Here is a 26,491-nt window from a genome sequence, read left to right on the forward strand (position 1 = left end):
GGACCACCTTAGTACCAGAGTCCTGGGTAACCCCGGACCTGGCAGCTCTCTCAGACCTAAAATAGCTAGGATGGACCTAAAACAGTTCTGATAGGCCTAAAACAGTTCTGATAGGCCTAAAACAGTTCTGATAGACCTGAAACAGCTCTGATAGACCTAAAACAGTTCTGATAGACCTAAAACAGTTATGATAGGCCTAAAACAGTTATGATAGGCCTAAAACAGTTATGATAGGCCTAGAACCTCAGATCAGACAGTTCAGGGAAACCACAAAGTTCTGGCAGACCTTAACCTTGCCAGGTTCAGCCTCCTCGTACGTCCGCCACCTTGCCCTGCAGCGCCAGGTGTTGCAGGAGTGTGTGTCGTACTGCAGGGCAACACTCTTGTTCTTGTTGTTTTTGTCTTATGTCGTTGTTTGACATAATAAGACAAAAACGTAAGAATTTTTAAGTTTGGTTAAGTTAATGCAAGTTAGGATAAGCCAGGATAGCTGTGGATAAGCCAGGATAACTGTGGATAAGCCATATTAACTGTGGATAAGCCATGTTAACTGTGGTTAAGCCAGAATAACTGTGGACAAACCAGGATAATTGGATAAGCCAGTATAACTGTGGATAAACCAGGATAACTGTGGATAAGCCATGTTAACTGTGGATAAGCCAGGATAACTGTGGACAAGCCAGGGTAACTGGATAAGCCAGGATAACTGGATAAGCCAGGATAACTGTGGATAAGCCATGTTAACTGTGGATAAGCCAGGATAACTGTGGATAAGTCAGGATAACTGTGGATAAGCTATGTTAACTGTGGATAAGCCATGTTAACTGTGGATAAGCCAGTATAACTGTGGATAAGCCATGTTAACTGTGGATAAGCCATGTTAACTGTGGATAAGCCATGTTAACTGTGGATAAGCCAGGATAACTGTGGATAAGCCAGAATAACTGTGGATAAGCCAGTATAACTGTGGATAAGCCAGAATAATTGTGGGTAAGACAGGATAACTGTGGATAAGCCAGGATAACTGTGGATAAGCCAGTATAACTGTGGATAAGCCATGTTAACTGTGCATAAGCCAGGATAAATGTGGATAAGCCAGAATAATTGTGGTTAAGACAGGATAACTGTGGATAAGCCAGAATAACTGTGGATAAGCCAGGATAACTGTGGCTAAGCCAGTATAACTGTGGATAAGCCAGTATAACTGTGGATAAGCCAGGATAACTGTGGATAAGACATGATAACTGTTGATAAGACAGAATAATTGTGGGTAAGACAGGATAGCTGTGGATAAGCCAGTATAACTGTGGATAAGCCAGTATAACTGGATAAGACAGGATAACTGTGGATAAGCCAGGATAACTGTGGATAAGCCAGGGTAACTGTGGATAAGACAGAATATTTGTGGGTAAGACAGGATAACTGTGGATAAGCCAGGATAACTGTGGATAAGACAGGAGAACTGTGGATAAGACAGAATAATTGTGGGTAAGACAGAATAACTGGATAAGCCAGGATAACTGTGGATAAGCCAGGATAACTGTGGGTAAGACAGGATAACTGTGGATAAGCCAGGATAACTGTGGATAAGACAGGAGAACTGTGGATAAGACAGAATAATTGTGGATAAGCCAGAATAATTGTGGGTAAGACAGGATAACTGTGGATAAGCCGGGATAACTGTGGATAAGCCAGTATAACTGTGGATAAGCCAGGATAACTGTGGATAAGACAGGAGAACTGTGGATAATCCAGGATAACTGGATAAGCCATGATAACTGTGGATAAGCCAGTATAACTGTGGATAAGACAGGATAACTGTGAATAAGACAGGATAACTGTGGATAAGACAGAATAACTGTGGATAAGCCAGTATAACTGTGGATAAGCCAGGATAACTGTGGATAAGCCAGGATAACTGTGGATAAGCCAGTATAACTGTGGATAAGCCAGTATAACTGTGGATAAGCCAGGATAACTGTGGATAAGACAGAATTGCGGGTAAGACAGGACAGCTGTGGATAAGCCAGGATAACTGTGGATAAGCCAGTATAACTGTGGATAAGACAGGATAATGTGGATAAGCCAGGATAACTGTGGATAAGCCAGGATAACTGTGGATAAGCCAGGATAACTGTGGATAAGCCAGGATAACTGTGGATAAGACAGGATAACTGTGGATAAGCCAGGATAACTGTGGATAAGACAGAACTGTGGATAAGACAGAATAATTGTGGGTAAGACAGAATAATTGTGGGTAAGACAGGATAACTGTGGATAAGCCAGGATAACTGTGGATAAGCCAGTATAACTGTGGATAAGACAGGATAACTGTGGATAAGACAGGATAACTGTGGATAAGCCAGGATAACTGTGGATAAGACAGAATAATTGTGGATAAGCCAGTATAACTGTGGATAAGCCAGGATAACTCTGGATAAGACAGGATAACTGTGGATAAGCCAGGATAACTGTGGATAAGCCAGGATAGCTGTGGATAAGCCTGTATAACTGGATAAGACAGGATAACTGTGGATAAGCCAGGATAACTGTGGATAAGACAGAATAATTGTGGATAAGCCAGTATAACAGTGGATAAGCCAGGATAACTGTGGATAAGCCAGGATAACTGTGGATAAGCCAGGATAACTGTGGATAAGCCAGGATAACTGTGGATAAGACAGAATAATTGTGGATAAGCCAGTATAACTGTGGATAAGACAGGATAACTGTGGATAAGACAGAATAATTGTGGATAAGCCAGTATAACTGTGGATAAGACAGGATAACTGTGGATAAGACAGGATAACTGTGGATAAGACAGGATAACTGTGGATAAGCCAGGATAACTGTGGATAAGCCAGTATAACTGTGGATAAGACAGGATAACTGTGGATAAGACAGAATAATTATGGATAAGACAGGATAACTGTGGATAAGCCAAGCAGAGGGGCTTATTTCCTCTTTCACAGGATGCGACTTACACCAGTTCACTAACACCCAAGTACCTGCTTACTGCTAGGTGAACAGGGACAACAGGTGTAAAGTGACTAAAATTCAGGTACCTACTTACTGGTAGGTGAACAGGGACAACAGTTATAAGGTGACTAACACACAGGTACCTACTTACTGGTAGGTGAACAGGGACAACAGTTATAAGGTGACTAACACACAGGTACCTACTTACTGGTAGGTGAACAGGGACAACAGTTATAAGGTGACTAACACACAGGTACCTACTTACTGGTAGGTGAACAGGGACAACAGTTATAAGGTGACTAACACACAGGTACCTACTTGTAGGTTAACAGGGACAGCAGGTGTAAGGTGACTAAAACCCAGGTACCTACTTATTGTTAAATTAGACACATGTGCAACTCTTGGGTATCTTTATTGAGGAAACGTTTCGCCACACAGTGGCTTCATCAGTCCATACAAAGGACTGATGAAGCCACTGTGTGGCGAAACGTTTCCTCAATAAAGATACCCAAGAGTTGCACATGTGTCTAATTTAACAACGTGTCGTTTCTTTGAACCATTCATCTACCTACTTATTACTAGGTACAAGAGAGAGACAGAGGACTTGGAGGTCCATACTGAAGCTATCTCCTGAAAGCTTGTATTTAGATTCAGAACTTCTCTATCATATATATGTGTGAGTCAGGGAGGAGAGGCTGTTGTATGGAGGATATTCCGGGGGTCAGCGCCCCCGGGACTCAACCCATGACCAGGCTATTGAGCACTTTCGTGTCCTGGGACAATAATCACGCAGATGTAGGGCTAAAGGATGCTGTATCAGCAGTGTTCATCTCCTGGATAGATAAAGGATGCTGTATCAGCAGTGCTCATCTCCTGGATAGATAAAGGATGCTGTATCAGCAGTGTTCATCTCCTGGATAGATAAAGGATGCTGTATCAGCAGTGTTCATCTGGATAGATAAAGGATGCTGTATCAGCAGTGTTCATCTCCTGGATAGATAAAGGATGCTGTATCAGCAGTGTTCATCTGGATAGATAAAGGATGCTGTATCAGCAGTGCTCATCTGGATAGATAAAGGATGCTGTATCAGCAGTGTTCATCTCCTGGATAGATAAAGGATGCTGTATCAGCAGTGCTCATCTCCTGGATAGATAAAGGATGCTGTATCAGCAGTGTTCATCTGGATAGATAAAGGATGCTGTATCAGCAGTGTTCATCTGGATAGATAAAGGATGCTGTATCAGCAGTGCTCATCTCCTGGATAGATAAAGGATGCTGTATCAGCAGTGTTCATCTGGATAGATAAAGGATGCTGTATCAGCAGTGCTCATCTGGATAGATAAAGGATGCTGTATCAGCAGTGTTCATCTCCTGGATAGATAAAGGATGCTGTATCAGCAGTGTTCATCTCCTGGATAAAGGATGCTGTATCAGCAGTGCTCATCTCCTGGATAAAGGATGCTGTATCAGCAGTGTTCATCTGGACAGATAAAGGATGCTGTATCAGCAGTGTTCATCTCCTGGATAGATAAAGGATGCTGTATCAGCAGTGTTCATCTCCTGGATAGATAAAGGATGCTGTATCAGCAGTGCTCATCTCCTGGATAGAAAAGGATGCTGTATCAGTAGTGTTCATCTCCTGGATAGATAAAGGATACTCTATCAGCAGTGCTCAAACAGAACTAGTGTCCCATAGCTGGGTTGGTGACTAATCCCCAGGTACCTACTTACTGTTAGGTGAACCGGGACAGTAAGTATAAGGAAACACATGAACCCCTTAAAAGGTGTTCTACTTCTCTGTGCACCTGACGGAGTGTCTTCAGGGACCTCGGCGACATTTCAGGGGTCACATTTTAGTGTGAACTGATGGAAGGTTCTTAATAACTAGGGAAGACGGGGTGTCTTCAGGGACCTCGGCGACATTTCAGGGGTCACATTTTAGCGTGAACTGATGGAAGGTTCTTAATAACTAGGGAAGATGGAGTGTCTTCAGGGACCTCGGCGACATTTCAGGGGTCACATTTTAGCGTGAACTGATGGAAGGTTCTTAATAACTAGGGAAGACGGGGTGTCTTCAGGGACCTCGGCGACATTTCAGGGGTCACATTTTAGCGTGAACTGATGGAAGGTTCTTAATAACTAGGGAAGACGGGGTGTCTTCAGGGACCTCGGCGACATTTCAGAGGCACATTTTAGCGTGAACTGATGGAAGGTTCTTAATAACTAGGGAAGACGGGGTGTCTTCAGGGACCTCGGCGACATTTCAGGGGTCACATTTTAGCGTGAACTGATGGAAGGTTCTTAATAACTAGGGAAGACGGGGTGTCTTCAGGGACCTCGGCGACATTTCAGAGGCACGTTTTAACGTGAACTGATGGAAGGTTCTTAATAACTAGGGAAGACGGGGTGTCTTCAGGGACCTCGGCGACATTTCAGAGGCACATTTTAGCGTGAACTGATGGAAGGTTCTTAATAACTAGGGAAGACGGGGTGTCTTCAGGGACCTCGGCGACATTTCAGAGGCACGTTTTAACGTGAACTGATCTAACGTTTTTAATAACGAGGGAAGTTCTGACATTTTTAGGATTTTTGTTTTGCGTTTTTTTTTTTTTTTGTTTTTATGTAAGCAAATTGTTTTTTGTGATTTTTTATTATATACATCAAACAGTTTTGTGTTTTCCCCTGTTCCCTTCGCACGTGTTCTGAGTGGCAGAACACGTGTTCTGAGTGGTATAACACGTGTTCTGAGTGGTATAACACGTGTTTTGAGTGGTATAACACGTGTTCTGAGTGGTATAACACGTGTTCTGAGTGGTATAACACGTGTTCTGAGTGGCAGAACACGTGTTCTGAGTGACAGAACACGTGTTCTGAGTGACAGAACACGTGTTCTGAGTGGCAGAACACGTGTTCTGAGTGACAGAACACGTGTTTTGAGTGACAGAACACGTGTTTTGAGTGACAGAACACGTGTTTTGAGTGGCAGAACACGTGTTTTGAGTGACAGAACACGTGTCTTGAGTGACAGAACACGTGTTTTGAGTGACAGAACACGTGTTTTGAGTGGCAGAACACGTGTTTTGAGTGGCAGACCACGTGTTTTGAGTGACAGAACACGTGTTTTGAGTGGCAGAACACGTGTTTTGAGTGGCAGAACACGTGTTTTGAGTGACAGAACACGTGTCTTGAGTGACAGAACACGTGTCTTTGATAAAGGAGGATTAAGTCAGGTGATAATTTAGGTGAGTACTTACCCGTGTGTGAAGCAGGTGACGCCACGGCCAGGTGAGTCGCCTAGGTGAGTAGCTTAGACGAGTCGGCTATGTGAGTCAGCAGGTAATTAGGTGAGGTGAGGCAGAGGAGGCTGGGCTGGAGGGTATGATGATGCCCAGTGACCTGGCCTCTCCCTGCTACACCCTCTCTAAGTGTTGATCGTCCACACTGGCTTCACAGAGTCGTAGTTCCTTGTAATGTTAAGTTTAATATTAGGAGAGCTAACGTGAGGAAGGGGCAATCCGGTCTGAAATTCTAAGCAATCGTTACTGTTTTAGCTAATGTTGTAAGGGGGTGGTCACTGTGGTGGGGATTTTTCCTAGTGTAAATGGGCGTTCGTGGTGGTGCTGTGTGTTCGTAGAGTGTGTGTGTGTGTGTGTGTGTGTGTGTGTGTGTGTGTGTGTGTGTGTGTGTGTGTGTGTGTGACAGGGGGGGAGAGGGAGGGAGCTGTGTCAGCATGTGCTGCCTTCAGTGAAACATTTCCTGTCACTGTCGAGGCTTGAAATGTCCCTCAGTCACTGGCTGTGAGTGACGGCACGCCACTCACCAGCACCCCATCGACACTAACTGGCCTCTCTGCAACTTCTGAATCGCCAGTGCCAGGCACTGTCCCGACGGGAACACAAGTAGCTCCTCACTATCACTAGGTCACGCACTACAACTAGTAAGATGCAAACAACAGCGTCTAGTAACACAGTATAAAGGTCAACACTAGTTGGACGTCAAGGCCAACCAACTAGTCGACTCATTAAGATAATTTTATATATATATTTTTTTTTTGCTTGCTTTCAACATCACGTCTGAGACTGTAGCTTCCTTGTGTCTGAGTGTGATGTTAACTGTTCACACTGTCATTAACAGCACCATGTCTTAAACTGTCACCTCCTTGACGGAGGAAGACAAGAAAACTTTTCTGATCAACTCTCTCTCTCTCTCTCTCTCTCCTTCAAAATTTCCACGTTACAAACGTCTTGTATTCCTCCGTTCTTTCAGCCTTGGAGATAACTGTATGCCTTAACTACAGCAGCAGTACATGACTGTAATATCAGTTTCGACACCACAGGATATAGCTTACTGGTGTAAAAATCCCCATTGCTTTTTTTCCTGGTCACGTGAAACGTCATCCACAGTTATCCTATGAGAGGAGTGACCCGGGTGTGTGTTGTTGTTGTTGTGGTGGGTCAGGCAGGTGTGTCGTAGAGATGGTGTGCTTGTAGGCAGAGGTGCCACGCTAGGCAACTCTCAGAGGGTGATAGTGGCACTAGTGTACATGAGACACCAACTGCTGGCCACTGCCAGGCGGACTGTGGCACTCCTCTCTCTGCTGGAGCTGGTCGACCTGTCCTGTTGGGTGCCACACACACTGGGTGCCACACACTGGGTGCCACACATACGCTGGGTGCCACAAGCGTAGACGATAGTTACACCTGCGCTCCACCCCGACCTCCGCTGTCTTGTATGTCTTCCATTCTGCCTATAACTGCGTGCCACACCTGCCTCCCCGTGACACCACCACACCTGCCCCGTGACACCACATCTGCCTCGTGACACCACACCTGCTCAACTCACACCACACCTACACCACACCATCTTCGCTACACAATACGGTTCACTACAGGCCCATACATTAGCACAACATCCACAACACAAACACAACCACAGGCAAACAATATATACTCAGCGCGCTAAGCCCACCAGGGCCATTCAACACGAGGAATAGTGGAGGCTCGATCCTATGTCCGCTGAACGCAGTCTTCATGGTTCAGTGACTAACATCTCTGGTTTCAGACTGTCTTGCCGCGGGTTCGAATCTCATCCACTCCTTAGAGAACAGACATAGATGAATATTATGTGGTAAACAAGGAGAAATATGGAATGTGGAGAGAGGAGAGGAAGGAAGGGGAGTAAAGAGGATAAAGAGGGATAAATAGAGATAACTAAAGGCGAGGTGAGGGGTTATCAGTTATCCCGGTAGAGGGATACCTCTTTCTCGGGTATCTTTCGTATTGTAAGATACCCGATAGTAGTGGAATGAAGATGATGTAATTAGTAGTCAGTCCCTCAGGCTGAGGGACTGACCACCTCATATCTCCAAAGTTGATGGACTGATTGCATCATTTCACTACTACATCTGCTGCCTCTGACTGTAGAAGCCTACTGTGTAGGCGAAACCTTTCGAAAATAAAGATGAAAAAGTGTTGCACGTTTCTCTATTGTTTGTAAGGGCTTGACACAGCTTCTGGAGAGCGAAACGTTGTTACAAAAAAAGGTCACAGTCGTTGCAATTGTGGCCTTCTTACCTAACGTAAATTATCAAGTTTAGATATTGCAACTGCAATATCTGCAAATATCTGCAAAACACCTCTTCAGGTAGGCTTCAAACTTTCAGGTTGGGAGGACTGTGCTTGAAGAAAGATGTTCACTAATGTTTGGCGGTGAGACTAAGCCGGAATTAAAGTAAGCCAGGCATGAAGTAAGTCAGGATTAAAATAAGCCTGGATGAGAGTAAGCCAGGATTAAAATAAGCCTGGATGAAAGTCAGGATTAAAATAAGCCTGGATGAAAGTCAGGATTAAAATAAGCCTGGATGAAAGTCAGGATTAAAATAAGCCTGGATGAAAGTCAGGATTAAAATAAGCCTGCATGGGAGTAAGCCAGGACTGAAATAAGCCAGGAGAGTAGCAGGGCAGAAAGAGCCAGCCTCAGAGTCCAGCATAATACTTAATACGAGGCTTTAAACCCGTGTGGGTCATTCAGCGCAGGGAGCGTCGCCCCCTCCATCCTGCCAGCAGTTAACACACAAACATACACACAGACAGACAGGCTTAGCAGGGTACTAGCCACAGAGTAGCAAAAACTTTTTCCTCCCCTCACTCCCTCCCCTCCTCCCCACACTAATAATCAACAAGGTCACAAGCAGATGGTGTACCCCATCAGAGTGTTCAGGGCTGGGAAGACTGGAGTGGTGGTGGTTCGTGAGTGGTGGTGGTTCGTGAGTGGTGGTGGTTCGTGAGTGGTGATGCAGCCGTCACTACCACCATTACCAAGACTTGAACTTGCTTGTTGGTGTATCGAGTCTGGAGAAATTTTCATCAACTAACGGGTGAGGGGACGTCGACCCTCCTCTCAGGCGGGCGGCAATCCCTCTGGAGGGAGCGAAGGCCCCTCTCTACTTTCCCACACTGGAGAGCAAGAGTGAGCATGAGAGGCGTCATGTCCTGTTCTTTGTGCACTATCAGAGATGAGGTAAACTAACATGTCTTACAGTCCTGCACTCAGCAGTTTTAAACTGCAGCATACCATAAAAACCAATTAATCTTAACACATGTTTCTGACCTGGAAAATTAGACACCTTCTAATGAGCTTGTAGATCAAGAGCAGATAAGACCAACACCCAATATTCACACATGTTCAGCAGAATCTACACTCTTACGGGAGTCGCTGCAAGATTTTACAAACGTGTGTTTGTCTGAGGAAATTGCTATTTTCCAAGACCAGGAAAAACTCAAAACAATTTGCTACTAAACTAATATTTCTTGGAGTATTAGTCTTCTTAGCCGGCCTTAGACTCAAGGAATCCACTCCTTTCGATTCTTCCGAGTCACCAGAGTCGGCGTCTATACCTGTATACATCGTGTCAGCAGATAACTGTCCATAAAAGAAGGGCAAAGGTTGCAACAGGCGGGTTGCAGTTTAATTTCAGCCAGTGAACATGTAACGAAGTGACCAGGGTATACCCAGCTGGGCCACACCATGGTGAACGCAGAAACATCCATAGCTATACTCGTGTACATTTGAATCCCGAGTTGTACACTGATAATCTCCAGGAAGACTGAAGACACTCTTCCTGCCATGAATAATTACAGACTATTAACGAGCGACAATTGTCAGGAGACATGTGCCAAGACAGGAGTAAGGACTCCACGATGTCACTATACATCTCAAGCCATCAGTAGCGTCTCTTTGATGTTATAACGTCACTGGCTTTCATTACAATGAGCGAGGTGAGTCTGTTTTACTGTACATCCTCCTAATTCCACTACAGTGCCTAGGGTCGATGTTAGTGAATAGGACTAACCATTCAAGGCCATGATGGCGGGCCAAGCCCAAAACACAGGTAAGGATCGCCCACGACTTCCAGGTGATATACCTGACATATTGATAATATATGTCAGCAGGGCATGTATTAACCCTAGTTATAATCACCTTTCAGCCCTGATGGGTACTAGGACAGCAAAAATTGAAGGAAAACCCCGGTAGAGACTGTGGGTATTTTGAACTGTTATTAACAAAATTGAGTATCTCACCACACAGTGGTCCCTTTTTATATTAATTATTATACTCATCTCACCCAAAATCCCACACATCAAGTTTGAAGTCTATCTACTACACAAGGGTCATTAAGGCTGCATATTAACTTACCTCATTTAAGGTGTGTCAGGAAACAGGACAAGTGTTTCCTGACGTGGATCTTAGTCATATGATCTGCAGCTGGAGCTTTAGGCCATCTGACCAAGGCCTTCCACAGGCTTACCCCTCCAACCCTTTAAATTATTATAACCCTCTTCTCGATTCGTCAGTACTCTCCCGGCCTGAGTCTTTTCCAGATGGTGACCCGGCCTTGGCTCCCTATCTTGGGAGTGTCTGAAACCTATGTCTACCATGGGAGAAGTTACAAGTACCTCCTCATCTTCTGGAACCAATTGTCTCCAGGCCTAGCCTCATTCCTCGCCCTCACAGGGTTCATAGGGAGAAGCTAGGACTCTGGTCTGCCATCTTCCCCGCCCCAGGGATACTCATGGGAATGGCAGTCTTGTGAGCTGATAAGATAAGATAAGATTTCGTTCGGATTTTTAACCCCGGAGGGTTAGCCACCCAGGATAACCCAAGAAAGTCAATGCGTCATCGAGGACTGTCTAACTTATTTCCATTGGGGTCCTCAAATCTTGTCCCCCAGGCCTCTTCAAGGGGGGCTCCTTGGCGTGGTGAAGAGGCTCTTGGTCTGAGGAATTAGACCTATCGGTCTTCTTCCTCAGACCGAACCTAATTACCCCCCAATCTCCCCTCCCCTATCCCATCCTCCCCATCCTCCCCTTTTTCCTTTCCTCCTCCTCCTCCCCACTCCTCCCTTTTGCCCTTCCTCTTTTTGTCCTTTGGGATTTCTCCCACAGGCGCGCTAGTTCCTAGGTAGGAGAAAGGACACCGGGGTCCATCCCATTCCGTTGAGGTTTCTTGGCGGTGGCGTAGTTTGCCGTGGAATCTGGATTGCCTAGGGATGTCCCGATCCCTCTCCGGTATCCCGGAGTAGCTTTGGGTGTCTTTTGGGCGACGGGTGTAGCTCTGGAAGCCACCTTTCGGATTCCGGGGGTGGTGGCTGAAGGAGGTATGCTTTGTGGCGGATATCCGGCCGCCCTCTCTTTTGTCCACCGAGGTAGCTCGGCAGATGTGAGGTTGCTATCCCAGATTGCTGGTTTACTGGCATGAAGGGTAGGGTATGGCACGGGTTCCATGCTGCATCTGCGCTACTAGCGGTGTCGAGTCCTCTTGGGCGCGGAGGGAGATTTCTGGCCCTTTCATCCCTCCTAGGAACTATCCCTCCCCGGTCCCCCCTTTTTTTTCTTTTTTTTATTTTTATTTTCTTTTCTTCTTTCTTTTTTTTTTCTTAAAAACAAAAAGAAAGAAGTAACCTAACCATGGCAGCCCTAGTCCATGAACCTGGTACCCCCGGGCCCCTTCTTGATACCGCACCCCGTTCTGACCCCGCCTCGTCTTTGGACCACTCTTCAGACATTCCTCATGCCTCTGTACCTATTGCCGGTGCTGTTTCCTCACCCGCTTCAGGTACTGAGGCCTCGACTGACTCCTTCGATTTATCAGACCTTCGCTCTCCTCTGACTATGCTTCCGGCCTCTCCCTCTACGGTGCGGCAATTTTCAAATCGCCGACCCGTTCCACGTCGGACCAACTCTGGTCCCACGCCTAAACGTCAACGACAATTACCTGCTGATGATACTTCTCCACCTTCACCTTCTCGTTCTTCTCAGAAACGATCGACACGTCCTTCACTACCTTTCCACGCTCAGTTTCAGACTGAACAGTGGACTAAATTCTTCACTTTACGACCAACTTCCTCTACTGCCTATCTTTCTGACCATAGTATTGGCAAGGCACTCCTACGCCATGTTGGTAAAGATATTTCTTTTCATGCTCTTAAGAGCGGTACGCGCATCATTACCGTACAGAATGCTACCCAGGCTCGTGAGCTCTCTCGTCTTACCCATATAGATACTGTTCCTGTCACCCTTGAAAAACATCATTCCCTCAATTCTTGTAGTGGTACCGTTATTCTGCCCCATACCATAGTTCAACAAAATTTCCAGACATGTGGCACCGACATTCTAGAACAGCTGGAACTCCAAGATCTCCCAATCCTCAAGGTAGACACTTACGTTCTTCCTGCCCGTGGGCGGAGACGATACCCTAGCAATGTGGCTCGTTTAACTTTTGACAGCCGAGAACTCCCATCCTCCGTTTATATAGCAGGACATCGGTTACAAGTTCGAAAGGTGATCCCTACACCACAACAGTGTAGAAATTGCTGGCGATTTGGCCATCCAGCGAAATATTGCAGATCTATCGCCGAATGCCCAGTCTGTGGTGCCGATGACCATTCTAATACGTCTTGCAATCGATCTCCCTCTTGCCTTAACTGTCATGAGGCTCACCCTTCGTACTCTCGCCGTTGTCAGGTCTATTTAAACGAGCGGGAAATCCGTTACCTCAAAGAGACAGAAGGTCTCCCTTATGCCATGGCAGTTTCTCATCTCCGCCTCCAAGGGAGACTCCCACGTGTTTCTTATTCCCGTGTTTCAAAACGTCCCCCCACTTCTGGTATCCCATCTTCTACACCCACCTCTGTGGTTACCTCTCCCATAATCACTCCTGTATCTAATCCTTTTGCTGTCCTCGGCTCAGACGTCCCTACTTCAACGCCTCAGTCTAATCTCGCTTCTTCGAGTTCTCTCTTACAAGCCTCAGTATCGACGAGACCTCGTACGACACCTCTTCCCAATCGTCCCTCTACTTCTCAAAAGTCAAAAAAAGGTCCGGTAACACCTCCTACCCATCTTCCACCTCCTCATTTTACCCTCCCTGTCTCTGTCCCTAGTTCTTCCCCTCTCACTGGCTCAGTTACAAGTGCAGAGGTTCACCCTCCTCCTCGTAATGTACCTTCCTCCCCTGTTCCCTCCCAAGTTTCTTCCTCTTCTGCCACCTCCCAGGTTCCTGTCTCTTCTGTCCCCTGCCACGCTTCTCCAGTTCCCTCCACCCTTTCGCCCCCCCCTACCTTGGTACAGTCCAATACAGTTCCAATCTTTACTCATCCTCCCCCTACCATTCCCAATATTGTCTCCCATACGACATCTCTGAATTCCGAAACACTTGAAGCAATCTCTGAATATATTGCAGAGACCAAACCATCAATGGACACTGATCCACCTTCCGCTCTTCCTCTCTCCTCTGCTCCATCTGCGCAACTCCTTTCTTCACAGCGCACCGTTCCTTCGCTGCTTGAACATTTTCCACTGCCTCCGCATGTGGACTTTTCTAACCCTTCTAGTCCGTAGGAACCCTTACCTGCGGATTTCAAGTATCTTTATCATTGCCAATCATGGCCTTTTTACAGTGGAATATACGCGGCCTCAGGGGTAATCGGGGTGAGCTTCAGATGTTACTCTCCCAGTTTGCCCCTGTTGGTGTTTGCTTACAGGAACCAAAATTACACTCTGCTGTTATTTCTCACATCTCAGGCTATAATTTATTGTATTCTTCAGATCCTTTTCCTGATGGGACCTTTAATGAAAGTGCCCTTCTTCTCCGCACTGATATTCCGTACCATCAGCTATTTGTTCATACTTCGCTGCATTACACAGCAGCCCGTATCCACTTACATAGGTGGTATACGCTCTGTTCTTTATATCTCTCTCCTTCTCGGGCATTATCTATTCCGGATTTTGCCTTCCTTGTTTCGTCATTACCGCCACCGATTCTGTTACTTGGTGATTTTAATGCCCACCATTTCCTCTGGGGAGGGTCTCACTGTGATTCCCGTGGAATTCAGTTAGAGGCTTTTCTTGCCACCCACCCCCTCCATGTTTTAAATACAGGTACTCACACCCATTTTGATCCTCGGACTCATACTCTCTCTTGCATCGATCTCTCAGTTTGCTCTTCCTCCGCCGCATTAGACTTTACTTGGTCTGTTCTCCCGGACTTACATGACAGTGATCATTTCCCAATCATTCTTACTTCCCCTTCATATTCGCCACCTCTTCGCACCCCACGCTGGCAATTTAATCGGGCAAATTGGAACCTTTACTCACACCTGACTGTTTTTAAAGAGGTTCCTTCTTCGTCCTCCATCGATGAGCTTTTACACCTCTTCTCGTCCTCCGTTTTCACCGCAGCTTCTCATTCTATACCCCAAACTTCGAGCAGGCATTCTCAGAAATGCGTGCCTTGGTGGTCTCCTGCTTGTGCTCGTGCAGTACGTTTGAAACGCGCTGCATGGGGCAGGTACCGGTACAATAGAACCACAGAGCGACTCCTTGATTTTAAACAGAAGCGTGCGATCGCTCGCCGTGTCATCCGTGACGCTAAACGCACTTGCTGGCGAGATTATGTCTCCACCATCACCTCTGCTTCCTCTATGAGTGCAGTCTGGAAAAAAGTACGAAAACTGAGTGGTAAATATTCTCCTGACCCGGCTCCTGTTCTGCGGGTTGCCGGTGTTGATATAGCAAACCCACTAGATGTTGCCAATGAAATTGGCAATCATCTGGTCCGTATTTCTCAGGGACTCCATCTATGCCCCTCATTTCTTTCCTCAAAGTCTGCCAGAGAGTTAGCACCCTTGGACTTTTCTTCTCTCAGAGAAGAACAGTATAATGTGCCTTTTACACTTCAAGAACTGGAGGCAACACTCTCAGCTTGTCGATCATCGGCAGCTGGGCCCGACGACATTCATATTCGTATGCTACAACATTTACATCAGTCAGCCCTTGCAGTCCTATTACACCTTTACAATCTTATTTGGTCACAAGGAGTTCTTCCACAGCTGTGGAAATCCGCCATTGTTCTCCCTTTCCGCAAACCAGGCACTACGGGACATGAAACCTCCCACTATCGTCCCATTGCTCTTACCAGTGCAGTTTGCAAAGTAATGGAACGTCTAGTAAATAGACGTTTAGTGTGGTATTTAGAGACACACAACAGTCTCTCCACTCGTCAATATGGCTTTCGTAAGGGACGTTCTACCATAGACCCCTTACTGCGCTTGGATACGTATGTTCGTAATGCCTTTGCGAATAACCACTCAGTTATTGCCATATTTTTTGACCTTGAGAAGGCATATGACACAACTTGGAGGTATAATATTTTAGCCCAAGCCCACTCCTTAGGCCTTCGAGGCAATCTACCATCCTTCCTTAAGAACTTTTTAACTGACAGGCATTTCCGTGTTCGGGTTAATAATGTGCTCTCCCCGGACTTTGTCCAAGCTGAAGGTGTCCCCCAGGGATGTGTTCTGAGCACAACACTTTTTCTCCTTGCTATTAATGATTTGGCCTCTAGTCTTCCATCAAATATTTGGTCATCACTCTATGTTGATGACTTTGCTATTGCCTGTGCAGGCGCTGACTGTCACCTCCTTACAGTTTCTCTCCAGCATGCAGTCGACCGTGTTTCCAATTGGGCCACCACACATGGGTTTAAATTTTCCAGCACTAAAACCCACCAAATCACTTTCACTAGACGCTCTGTCATCTCTGATCATCCTTTGTACCTCTATGGCTCACGTATCCCTGAACGTGATACAGTCAAGTTTCTGGGCCTCCTCTTTGATCGTAGGTTATCCTGGAAACCTCACATTACCTCTCTGAAGGCAACTTGTCACAGCCGGCTGAACCTTCTTAAAACCCTTGCTCATCTTTCGTGGGGAGCTGATCGTCGAACCCTCCTTCACCTACATTCCACCCTTATTTTATCGAAACTTGATTATGGTGACCAGATCTATTCAGCGGCATCTCCTGCTACTCTCTCTAGCCTTAACCCCATTCATCACCAAGGATTACGTTTATGCCTTGGTGCTTTTCGCTCTTCCCCTGTCGAAAGCCTCTATGCAGAAGCGAACGTTCCATCCTTATCCGATCGCCGTGATGCCCATTGCCTGCGCTACTATGTACGCTCTCATGATCTCCGCAATCCTTCCATTTATAGAATGGTCACTGATATTAGTAGACATTCTTTATTTGTTCGCCGCCCCTGCTTACTCCGTCCCTTCTCTCTTCGCCTTCATTCGCTCTTGTCTTCTCTTCAACTACCACCTTTCTATGTACATGTAGCATCTCACTTTTCCCTACCCCCCTGGGAGGTCCCAGCTGTTCGAGTCTGTTCTTTCTCCCTCCCTTGCTCGAAAGCCCAACTGTCTACGGTCGCTTCCCGCTCTCTTTTTCTTGACCACTTTCACTCTCATTCTCATGCCATTGCTGTGTACACAGATGGCTCTAAGTCTTCAGACGGCGTAGGATTCGCAGCAGTGTTTCCGGACAGCGTCGTACAAGGGCATTTACTATCTTCAGCTAGTATTTTTACTGCTGAATTATATGCCATCCTTACAGCACTTATCCGTATTGCATCTATGCCTGTGTCATCATTTGTGGTTGTCTCAGACTCCCTTAGTGCTTTACAGGCTATACAAAAATTTGATACACCTCACCCCTTAGTCCTCCGTATCCAACTTTGGCTACGCCGCATCTTTACTAAGCATAAAGATATTGTTTTTTGTTGGGTCCCTGGTCATGTTGACGTACAGGGCAATGAACAGGCAGACACTGCTGCGCGGTCAGCAGTACATGACCTACCAGTTTCTTACAGAGGTATTCCATGTACGGACTATTTTGCTGTAATATCTTCCCACCTTCACACCCGTTGGCAACAACGTTGGTCTACTATGCTCGGCAACAAACTTCAGTCTATTAAACCGAGTATAGGTTACTGGCCGTCTTCTTATCACCAGTGTCGAGGTTGGGAGACTACTCTCTCCCGTCTTCGCATTGGCCATACTCGTCTTACTCATGGATATCTCATGGAGAGGCGTCTTGCTCCTCTCTGTGAGAATTGCCAAGCTCCATTATCAGTCAGCCACATTCTGTTGGACTGCCCACTTTATCAACGAGCACGCAGAATTTACCTCTGTCGTCGTCTTCGCCCCGCTGCTCTCTCTTTACCTTCCCTTCTCGCTGATGGACCCACCTTTCATCCGGACTCTCTTATTGACTTTTTGACAACGACTGACTTACTTCACAAATTCTGATACTTTCAGCCCTTTCTACTTGTATCTCTTGCTACCCTCTACCCCCGTACTATCCCCTGCCCCGCTGTTTTCTGTAACCTGCTGATCATCCCCCCTCCCTCCTGCCATCCAATTCCCTTGCTTCCTTCCCTACCCTGCAGCGCTGTATAGCCCTTGTGGCTTAGCGCTTCTTTTTGATTATAATAATAATAATAATTGTCCCCCAGGATGCGACCCACGCCAGTCGACTAACACCCAGGTACCTAATTGCTGCTAGGTGAACAGGACAATAGGTGTAAGGAAATGTGTCGAAATGTTTCCACCCGCCGGGAATCGAACCCGGGCCCTCTGTGTGTGAAGCGGGAGCTTTAGCCACCAGGCCACCGAGCTGCAGGTGGTAGCAAGCTCTAGCTCTGACACCTTCCCCGCCCTAGGAGGACTCGTGGGAATAGTATCTTCTCATATGTCCTATATTACATCCCAAACTCTCAGTAACGTATAAGTCACCCACTGCTGACTTCCCGTTGCCAATTCTACATAAAAACTCTTTACAAAACTTGAAATAACAACAAAAAATGAAATAATCACCTTAGCCCAGACGCAGAGCTGTTATCATAATGAAATCCTAACAGTAATTATGCAGAAAATGCGGCAATCAGGGAGTTAAAACAGCAGTGGGTCCTGGAAATGACAATATTGCAGAGAGAAAAAAGAAAATAGAATTAATGGTTGAGTTTCCCCAAGAGTCGGAAGCTGTGTTAGACCAAGATGGCTGAGCCAGAGGGAAAGAACTTGAGTCAAAATTTTGTGAGTTTTAGCTGACGTCAAATAATTAGCCGTTTGTGAAACGTATAATTAAAATATTAAAAATAAACTACACTTTACTGACTTATCTTACTTTAAACCTACTTAACTTACTTAAAATATTTCCATAAAATCTGTGTACTCTGAGAATCAGTGGGGGCAGCGCTGTATAGCCCTTGTGGCTTAGCGCTTCTTTTTGGATCGACACCATGCCCAGCCCTTCTAGGGTAGGGTAGGTGCCTGAGCCCGAGCCTTTAGCTCATAAGACTGTCATTCCCATTAGTCCCCTTGGGGCGGGGATGGCAGACCAGAGAGGCCTAGCTTGTGGCTAGGCCTGGGGACAGTTGGTCCCAAAGATGAGGAGGTACTTGTGCCTCCTCCCATGGGAGACTTAGGTCTCAGACACTCCCTAAAGAGGGAGCCAAGGCCGGGCCGGGAGAATACCGGGGAATATTTAATAATAATAATTTTCTCAAATTAAAAAGTAACTATTATATTTTATGTGGTGCTAAACCCGTGTGAGTCAAGCAGCAGTGAAGGCTCGATCCATCGTCTGATGTTCATGGTCTTGTTATTGATCAATCAGGTTGTTGATGCAGATTGCTAATTCTATTTTAAACTGATAACCCAACCTGAATTACATTTTATTAATAGATTCCCCGACAATAATACAGCGATATTAATTAAAACAACAATTACATTACATATTAATAAGCTTATGAATAATATAATTGGAGACTAATTACCACAACAGGGAGAGGGCGCGCTGCCCCCACCACAGTTCAATTATTTTCAAAAAAAAAAGTCCCCCCCCTCCCTCGCCCTCAAAAAATAAACTTATTAAGCTGTTTTCTCTGAGGTCAGACGTCGACTCAAAAAAAAAAATGATTGCCACGAAATTTTATATAAATTTTTCAATATTCCAAAAATTTATGTATGACTTTATGAATTATTACTTTAAGAAATATATAATAATAATAATTATTATTATAATTATAAATAATGATTATAAAAGTAATTCTATTGGATTATTTCAGTTTGTTCACTTAGATGTGATGTAGCCCATGCGGGTTTATGTCAGGAAACTGACTCTGGTTATTATGGTGAGGCAGGATGAGTATAGATATTTTTGAAGGGGGGAGGCTGACCCCTAACCCCTAAGAGGGGGTCAACCTGACACTGGTCACCAGGACACAGGGACAGTGTCTCCTGACACTGGTCACCAGGACACAGGGACAGTGTCTCCTGACACTGGTCACAGGGACATTGTCGCCTGACACTGGTCACACAGACAGTGTCTCCTGACACTGGTCACAGGGACAGTGTCGCCTGACACTGGTCACAGGGACATTGTCGCCTGACACTGGTCACAGGGACATTGTCGCCTGACACTGGTCACAGGGACATTGTCGCCTGACACTGGTCACAGGGACATTGTCGCCTGACACTGGTCACAGGGACATTGTCGCCTGACACTGGTCACAGGGACAGTGTCTCCTGACACTGGTCACAGGGACAGTGTCGCCTGACACTGGTCACAGGGACAGTGTCTCCTGACACTGGTCACAGGACACAGGGACAGTGTCTCCTGACACTGGTCACAGGACACAGGGATAGCGTCTCCTTACACTGGTCACAGGCACAGTGTCTCCTGACACTGGTCACAGGACACAGGGACAGTGTCTCCTGACACTGGTCACAGGACACAGGGGCAGTGTCTCCTGACACTGGTCACAGGACACAGGGACAGTGTCTCCTGACACCGGTCACAAGACACAGGGACAGTGTCTCCTTACACTGGTCACAGGACACGGGCAGTGTCTCCTGACACCGGTCACAGGACACAGGGACAGTGTCTCCTGACACTGGTCACAGGACACAGGGACAGTGTCTCCTGACACGGGACACAGGCACAGTGTCTCCTGACACTGGTCACAGGGACAGTGTCTCCTGACACTGGTCACAGGGACAGTGTCGCCTGACACTGGTCACAGGGACATTGTCGCCTGACACTGGTCACAGGGACAGTGTCTCCTGACACTGGTCACAGGACACAGGGGCAGTGTCTCCTGACATTGGTCACAGGACACAGGGGCAGTGTCTCCTGACACTGGTCACAGGACACAGGGACAGTGTCTCCTGACACTGGTCACGGGACACAGGGGCAGTGTCTCCTGACACTGGTCACAGGACACAGGGACAGTGTCTCCTGACACTGGTCACAGAACACAGGAAGTGTCTCCTGACACTGGTCACAGGACACAGGGACAGTGTCCCCTGACACTGGTCACAGTACACAGGGACAGTGTCCCCTGACACTGGTCACAGGACACAGGGACAGTGTCCCCTGACACTGGTCACAGGACACAGGGACAGTGTCCCCTGACACTGGTCACAGGACACAGGGACAGTGTCCCCTGACACTGGTCACAGGACACAGGGACAGTGTCCCCTGACACTGGTCACAGGACACAGGGACAGTGTCCCCTGACACTGGTCACAGGACACATGGACAATGTCCCCTGACACTGGTCACAGGACACAGGGACAGTGTCCCCTGACACTGGTCACAGGACACAGGGACAGTGTCCCCTGACACTGGTCACAGGACACAGGGACTGTGTCCCCTGACACTAGTCACAGGACACAGGGACAGTGTCCCCTGACACTGGTCACAGGACACAGGGACAGTGTCCCCTGACACTGGTCACAGGACACAGGGACAGTGTCCCCTGACACTGGTCACAGGACACAGGGGCAGTGTCTCCTGACACTGGTCACAGGACACAGGGACAGTGTCCCCTGACACTAGTCACAGGACACAGGGACAGTGTCCCCTGACACTGGTCACAGGACACAGGGGCAGTGTCTCCTGACACTGGTCACAGGACACAGGGGCAGTGTCTCCTGACACTGGTCACAGGACACAGGGGCAGTGTCTCCTGACACTGGTCACAGGACACAGGGACAGTGTCTCCTGACACTGGTCACAGGACACAGGGACAGTGTCTCCTGACACTGGTCACAGGACACAGGGACAGTGTCCCCTGACACTGGTCACAGGACACAGGGGCAGTGTCTCCTGACACTGGTCACAGGACATGCTGACTCAACATCCGCTTGCTGCCTTTCGACCAAAATAATGAACACAACAACATCCTATGATTCTTCAAGCTGGCTTCCTCTAATCCACTAAAAGATTAAGAAATTGTGAACCTCTGCTTCCTCGGATCAAACCTCATTCCCCCATCCTCATTCCCCATTGGACTATCCCCAAGGAAACCCCATCATTTCAATAATAATATGGTAGGTTAGTCAACAAGACCGACTCGACCTTATCAAGATAGTCATCCCTTCAGAGTCCTAAGTACTCCTTGTGGGTTTACCGCTTGGTTATGATTATATTAATAATAATAGTCAGCCCTTGTATCCTCTAGGGTCTGTTCTATTTAAATAATAATAACAATATTAATAAGTTGGTTTATGGAGTTTGAAACCTATCGACTACACTGTGGTTATTAAGGCTAAACTTAGCCATTTTTTCACCACCAGACAAGAACATTTTAGTGTATGAAATAGTTAAAGTAACCTCGTAGTGTATATATACACAGTGAGATATACACATAATGTATATATACACAGTGAGATATACACAGTGTATATATACAGTGAGATATACAGAGTATATATACACAGTGAGATATACACAGTGTATATATACAGTGAGTTATACACGTAGTGAGATATACACAGTATATATACACAGTGTATACATAGTGAGATATACACAGTGTATATATACAAAGTGAGATATACACAGTATATATACACAGTGAGACATACACATAGTGTATATATACAAAGTGAGATATACACAGTATATATACACAGCGAGATATACACATAGTGTATATATACACAATGAGATATACACATAGTGTATATATACACAATGAGATATACACATAGTGTATATATACACAGAGATATACACATAGTGTATATATACACAATGAGATATACAGTGTATATATACACAATGAGATATGCACATAGTGTATATATACACAATGAGATATACACAGTGTATATATACACAATGAGATATACACATAGTGTATATATACACAATGAGATATACACATAGTGTATATATACACAATGAGATATACACAGTGTATATATACACAATGAGATATACACATAGTGTATATATACACAATGAGATATACACATAGTGTATATATACACAATGAGATATACACAGTGTATATATACACAATGAGATATACACATAGTGTATATATACACAATGAGATATACACAGTGTATATATACACAATGAGATATACACAGTGTATATATACACAATGAGATATACACATAGTGTATATATACACAATGAGATATACACATAGTGTATATATACACAATGAGATATACACATAGTGTATATATACACAATGAGATATACAGTGTATATATACACAATGAGATATGCACATAGTGTATATATACACAATGAGATATACACATAGTGTATATATACACAATGAGATATACACATAGTGTATATATACACAATGAGATATACACATAGTGTATATATACACAATGAGATATACACAGTGTATATATACACAATGAGATATACACATAGTGTATATATACACAATGAGATATACACAGTGTATATATACACAATGAGATATACACATAGTGTATATATACACAATGAGATATACACAGTGTATATATACACAATGAGATATACACATAGTGTATATATCCTGTGTACTTTTATTATGCTCATAACTCAAGAACTCCTCATCCGATCGAATACAAATTTTAACTGCTTGTTTATGGTTAAAGAGGTAGTTTAGAATATACTTTTACCGTCTGGGATAACAGGAGAACTGGTCATCAGCTAAGGTTCAAACCTGGTATTTCTTAGTGGGAGGTTTGAATTATTATTAATGATAATTATTAGTTAAATTATTGTAATTATGATAATTATTAATGATTATTGTTAATTTGTAATATTTTTAATAATAAAGATCATTATTAATGATTAGTATTAACGATAATTTTATTAATAAAAGTTGTTATTATTATCATTATTATTATTATAGTATGTGTGTCTATGGTAATTAGTTTCCGGTGTTTGGCTTTGGTAATATATAAAAGATATGAGGTACCTGGTGGAACACCTGAGGGAACACCTGAGGGTCGACTATAATTGACTCATTACCGGGACGCGACTCGAACTGAAAAGTGTAGGAGACGGAATTATTAAAATCTTTCATGTGTGTTCTGTGTTCGCCTATTCGTGCTCTCTGGGGGGTTGAGGTACGGTCCCTGGTTGCGTGTCTTCTCTCTGAGGTGTTTTCTAGCATGTTATTGGTCAAATGTCGAGTGTAAGTACTGATTGAAAGTAAAGTATAGTTCTGTTTCGGGTGTCCATGTCCAGTTTCTTGCTACCAGTTGTATTTATTGTAGGTGCTAGAGCTACCCCCCCCCCTAGTTCTGACTTGATTACTCATAGGGTTCGAGACACGGTCCTACTGGTACCCCAGTTTCTTAACCCCACTGCTACTCTACCCCAGTTGTATTTATTGTAGGTGCTAGAGCTACCCCCCCCCCCTCAACATTTGTTGGATAATTACTGAAAGACTGCACAGTGATTACTGACACATAGTCCATCACTAGTGTTGAGACACCTGTACCCCACTGTCTCTCACTCTACCCCACTGTCTCTCACTCTACCCCACTGTCTCTCACTCTACCCCACTGTCTCTCACTCTACCCCACTGTCTCTCACTCTACCCCACTGTCTCTCACTCTACCCCACTGTCTCTCACTCTACCCCACTGCCTCACTCTACACCACTGTCTCTCACTCTACCCCACTGTCTCTCACTCTACCCCACTGTCTCTCACCTCACTCTCACTCTACCCCACCTCACCCTCACTCTACCCCACCTCACTCTCACTCTACCCCACCTCACTCTCACTCTACCCCACCTCACCCTCACTCTACCCCACCTCACTCTCACTCTACCCCACCTCACTCTCACTCTACCCCACTGTCTCTCACTCTACCCCACTGTCTCTCACTCTACCCCACTGTCTCTCACTCTACCCCACTGTCTCTCACTCTACCCCACTGTCTCTCACTCTACCCCACTGTCTCTCACTCTACACCACTCTCACTCTACCCTACTGTCTCTCCCACTGTGTCTCACTCTACCCCACTGTCTCTCACTCTACCCCACTGTCTCTCACTCTACCCTACTGTCTCTCTACACCACTGTCTCTCACTCTGCTCCACTGTCTCTCACTCTGCTCCACTGTCTCTCACTCTACCCCACTGTCTCTCTACCCCACTGTCTCTCACTCTGCTCCACTGTCTCTCACTCTGCTCCACTGTCTCTCACTCTACCCCACTGTCTCTCACTCTACCCCACTGTCTCTCACTCTACCCTACTGTCTCTCTACCCCACTGTCTCTCACTCTACCCTACTGTCTCTCTACACCACTGTCTCTCACTCTACCCCACTGTCTCTCACTCTACCCCACTGTCTCTCACTCTACCCCACTGTCTCTCACTCTACCCCACTGTCTCTCACTCTACCCTACTGTCTCTCTACCCCACTGTCTCTCACTCTACCCTACTGTCTCTCTACACCACTGTCTCTCACTCTACCCCACTGTCTCTCACTCTACCCCACTGTCTCTCACTCTACCCCACTGTCTCTCACTCTACCCTACTGTCTCTCTACACCACTGTCTCTCACTCTACCCCACTGTCTCTCACTCTACCCCACTGTCTCTCACTCTACCCCACTGTCTCTCACTCTACCCCACTGTCTCTCACTCTACCCCACTGTCTCTCACTCTACCCTACTGTCTCTCACTCTACCCCACTGTCTCTCACTCTACCCCACTGTCTCTCACTCTACCCTACTGTCTCTCACTCTACCCCACTGTCTCTCACTCTACCCCACTGTCTCTCTACCCCACTGTCTCTCACTCTACCCCACTGTCTCTCACTCTGCTCCACTGTCTCTCACTCTACCCCACTGTCTCTCACTCTACCCCACTGTCTCTCACTCTACCCTACTGTCTCTCTACCCCACTGTCTCTCACTCTACCCCACTGTCTCTCACTCTGCTCCACTGTCTCTCACTCTACCCCACTGTCTCCCACTCTACCCCACTGTCTCTCACTCTGCTCCACTGTCTCTCCCTCTACCCCACTGTCTCTCACTCTACCCCACTGTCTCTCACTCTGCTCCACTGTCTCTCACTCTACCCCACTGTTTCTCACTCTACCCCACTGTCTCTCACTCTACCCTACTGTCTCTCTACCCCACTGTCTCTCACTCTACCCCACTGTCTCTCACTCTACCCTACTGTCTCTCTACCCCACTGTCTCTCACTCTACCCCACTGTCTCTCACTCTACCCCACTGTCTCTCACTCTACCCTACTGTCTCTCACTCTACCCTACTGTCTCACTCTACCCCACTGTCTCTCACTCTACCCCACTGTCTCTCTGCCCCACTGTCTCTCTGCCCCACTGTCTCACTCTACCCCACTGCCTCTCACTCTACCCCACTGTCTCTCACTCTACCCCACTGTCTCTCTGCCCCACTGTCTCTCTGCCCCACTGTCTCACTCTACCCCACTGCCTCTCACTCTACCCCACTGTCTCTCACTCTGCCCCACTCTCTCTCTGCCCCACTGTCTCTCACTCTGCCCCACTGTCTCTCTGCCCCACTGTCTCACTCTACCCCACTGCCTCTCACTCTACCCCACTGCCTCTCACCCTACCCCACTGTCTCTCACTCTGCCCCACTCTCTGCCCCACTGTCTCTCACTCTGCCCCACTGTCTCTCACTCTACCCCACTGTCTCACTCTACCCCACTGTCTCTCACTCTACCCCACTGTCTCTCACTCTACCCCACTGTCTCTCACTCTACCCCACTGTCTCTCACTCTACCCCACTGTCTCTCACTCTACCCCACTGTCTCTCTACCCCACTGTCTCTCACTCTACCCCACTGTCTCTCACTCTACCCCAC

The 26,491-nt window shown here is 46.2% G+C and overlaps 1 protein-coding gene and 1 long non-coding RNA gene across 5 annotated transcripts in view; one reads left to right on the plus strand and one right to left on the minus strand.

Moving 5' to 3' along the window:
* LOC128701648 (metabotropic glutamate receptor 5) overlaps positions 1-7,771 on the minus strand; it is a 225,750-nt gene extending 217,979 nt beyond the window's left edge. The window contains exon 1 of one of the 2 annotated variants that reach the window (XM_070101561.1): positions 6,235-7,771. The gene's annotated coding sequence lies outside the window, so the exon portion shown is untranslated. The remainder of the gene's footprint in view (positions 1-6,234) is intronic. The other variant, XM_070101564.1, reaches the window with a different exon arrangement.
* Positions 1-26,491, plus strand: part of LOC138855009 (uncharacterized) — a 272,883-nt gene that overhangs the window by 218,695 nt on the left and 27,697 nt on the right. The gene's annotated exons all lie outside the window — the stretch shown is intronic.

This window comes from Cherax quadricarinatus, chromosome 78, assembly GCF_038502225.1.
Source record: "Cherax quadricarinatus isolate ZL_2023a chromosome 78, ASM3850222v1, whole genome shotgun sequence".
NCBI classification, from domain to species: Eukaryota; Metazoa; Arthropoda; class Malacostraca; order Decapoda; family Parastacidae; genus Cherax; species Cherax quadricarinatus.